The sequence below is a fragment of the Alnus glutinosa genome, chromosome 11 (assembly GCF_958979055.1).
Source record: "Alnus glutinosa chromosome 11, dhAlnGlut1.1, whole genome shotgun sequence".
NCBI classification, from domain to species: Eukaryota; Viridiplantae; Streptophyta; class Magnoliopsida; order Fagales; family Betulaceae; genus Alnus; species Alnus glutinosa.
This window is the reverse complement of record NC_084896.1, coordinates 7,651,752-7,655,478: the sequence shown is the minus strand read 5'-3', so window position 1 is coordinate 7,655,478 and position 3,727 is coordinate 7,651,752.

Genomic DNA, 3,727 nt, shown 5'->3' with positions numbered 1-3,727 from the left:
CTCTTCATTTTTCAGATGAAATGAATAGTATCTATTTCATGGTCATGATTTAAAGTTGATGTATCTAATGGTGTACATAATTTCATATTATTTAAATTTTTTAAAAGACGTGTCAAAATTGACCTTATATACACCGTTAGATGTACCAACTTTAAATCATGATCATAAAATAGATAATGAAATGGAGAGGATCATATTTCGGGTGGGATGAGAATGTAGTATGCAATATTAGTCTTAGAATTAAGTATTTCACATGTAGGGTTCTGCTCATTAAGGGTAGGTTTGTGTCACATGTGAGGAAGAATTTAGGATATATACTAAATTTGTTTTCATTTTATCGTGGAATAATACAAGGTATGATTTTTAGAGATTGATTAAAGCTTCACGAATATTCAAATGGATGATTGAATGATCACAAATGCACCATAAAAGACATGTTATTGGGATTGTTTTTGCTCTCTTATTTATTTGTTTCTGTGCAACATTCTTATTGTCTATTGAACAACGGTTGTGATGCTCCAATTAACTTAAAAGGCTAGGTTTTTAGCCAATAGATTGGATCTTAATCCGAATATATAGTGCTCCCAACTCAATTTGTCTCATGCCTTTCCTTTTATTCTATTTGAACCGTGCAAAAAGAGGACTAGGCCGCCCTTTATTTGGTCGTGTTTGGACCCGACAATGTGTTCATAGTATATATCCCACTTGCCATGCCTAGACCAATGACAACCTAAAAGAATGCACCCTTTACTTTGTAAAGGATTGGTTTTTTTAAAGAAAGGAAGACTAGAAGGAGAAGCAAAAGTAGTCATTGATATTTTTCTTTCCTTTTTTTTTTTTTTAATCTAATTCTCTATGGAAGATTGTTAACTTGATTGAGTAATGTTACATGCTACACATCTACTAAACTCATGTGATAGTGGAATGGGAATATAGTATGTAGCATTACTTAATCTGATTTGTTAGATTATTTTTGCGAATAATGCTATATATTATAGTACTTTTATTTTATTGGGTTGATATGTTAGTGTTCATTAGCCCTTGAATCAGCTCTTGTTAAAAACAGAAAAATTCAAAGATTGATGAGCACTACTACATCTGCTCATGATTGAGTATCGAGGTCTATTTTTCAACATAAAAAGGGATAGATATTGAGGCCAACTTTGAAATGTTTTGAATTTGTAAGCATTGAGGTAGGTATAACCTAATTTCTCCTCTTTCCACTCGAAGATTGAGAATACAATGGAAGTAAACTAATGCTCTGTTTGTTTCGACGTAAAATGTTTTCCGTCGTAAAATATTTTTAACGAAGTCATTTTTTTTTTTTAAAAAATGATTTTCCTAAAAATATTTTCCGGCGTTTGGCTCATACGAAAAAATACCAACGGCGAAAAATCATGGTTGACGAGATTTCGTCACTGGTCGGCAGAATTTCGTCCACTTTCATCAGATTTTGGCTACTGTTGCCGGATTCTAGCGATGGAGGCCGGAATTCGGCAGCAATGGCTAGATTCCAGTCAATTTCGCCGGAATCTGGCGATGGTGGTCAGACGTTGCCCGATCCGGTGGACCAATGCTAGATTCCAGCACGGGCCAGTTTTTAGCCTATTTTACCGGATTCCGGCGACCGGATACCAAAATTCGAGGACCTTCGGCGGTAGATTCGGGCTACCAACAAAATCTAATGCCCTGCTATGGTAGATTCCTATAAATATGCATGCAAGAATAAAGAGATTTTTACGGTTAAACTGAAAATATTTTTCATTAACCATAATTTTTGTTGTACCAAATATCAAAAAAACAAAAAATACTTTACGCTCAATGCAAATTGTACATAGAAAGTCTCATAGAGGCTCTAGGGAGTCCCACCTTTGCTATAGTTGGTGCTTCATGATGGTGGTCGCCGAGACAAAAGCTGCCCATATCACATGGAACTTTCAGAAACCCACCATTTGCCACGTACGGATTGGGGGGCTTGTGTGCGAGCTACTCAATCTGGCCAAGAATTTTATGTTTCTTCTTCATTTTCTTGACAAGAACTCAAGAAGGTGGTACAGATTTTCAAGTGGCCCAGTGCCCACTTTTGCCCACTACCAAATATTAGTACTATTTGTTTTTTTATATCTAGTTGTTTCCGAATATTAGTAGACTTTTTGTGGTGCTTTTGTGATTCAAGGACTTGTCATTTTCATAAGAGGAAGTAATTCGTGTTTTCAGGACGGGTTTGAATCATATTGAGATATGTGTTTAATTTTTTGAAGTGGAGTTTAATAAGATTATATGGGTTAATTCTAACGTGACTCATTTAATTAAACGGATGAGACCCCTAAACCTTAATTCGTTAATTTCATGTTTGATTTGAGGGTCGTATAAAAAATTGTTAACCCTAAATGTCGTATTTCATATTTGAATCATGTCTCAATCTTAACCTGACCCATTTAATTAAATAGGTTAAACACTCCAACTCTAACTCGCTAATTTTGTGTTAAATTCTGTAGTGTTCACGGGTCATGTCAAATATTGTTAACCCGAATTCACACATTTTGATCTCATATTTGCTGCTTATTAGAGAAAAGAAACCAGCTGTTCAAATAGGAATATTCAAGAGAGAGTTAGCATTCAATACCTAACAACTCGATGGAAGTGAACTAGCTATGCATCTACTCTATTTTTATCTTATAATTATCTCACAATATTAATATGGCAGGAACCAATTCTTTGTTCTTGATTTTTTTATTTTTTATTTTTAACAATGACTCATTCAAGGGTTTTTTTTTTTTGAATTATTTAGAGTTACCATATCATCATTGAAAAACGCTCTTTTTAAAACTAAAAATGCTATTTTTCCAAAATCATTAGCAAATATTTCAAAATACAAAAGGAACAAAACACCTTTTAAATGTGATACCATTGAAAAATAGTTCTCACATTTATATCATGTCCTCACTAAAAAAATCAAAAATAAAAAATTTCTTTAATTAGCCTATAATACAGATTTAGGTTAAATATAATTTATCCCTATGAACTAATAGTCGTTTGTGATTTAACACTATGAACTGACAACTCAAATGATATAGTCCTCTAAATTACTAATTTGATATGATGTAGACACTCCGTTAGGAGATTTCATATTCTTGGATGAAAAACTGGTCATGTGACAAATTTAACCTGATTCAACAAATTTTACCCTTGTGGGAATAAAAAATATATATCTTTTTTTTAAAAAAAAAAAAAAAAATTTGGGGAGGGGGTCGCTTGTGAGCCACACCCAGAGGTGGCCCCGGCCTCCTATAGGATGGCTTGCGCGCCAACCCCACCCTTGGGGTGGCCCGCGAACCACCCAGATGGGGCGGGATTGGGCGAGGCACCCCCATGATGGGTGGCTTGCATGCCACCCCTTGCTTTTTCAATTTTTTTTTTTTAAAATAATTGTTAAGTTTTTAATTTCTAGGTTTTATATATTATATTTTAATATGTTAATATGTTTTTTTATTAAAAGTGACACATGTCATCATTCTATTGGTGATGATGTGTCACACTAACGAAATACGTCAAGTGTTTTAATGGAATTTGACTACGAGGTCTAAATTGTTACTTCGAGGACATTCGAGTTATTTCTTATACCTCAAGAAGTGATTTGTAATTTAAGCCAACTACAAATATTGATTTTGCATTTATCCCAAAAATTAATTTGTAATTTAGGTTGCAGTATGGGAAGCAGAGGCTC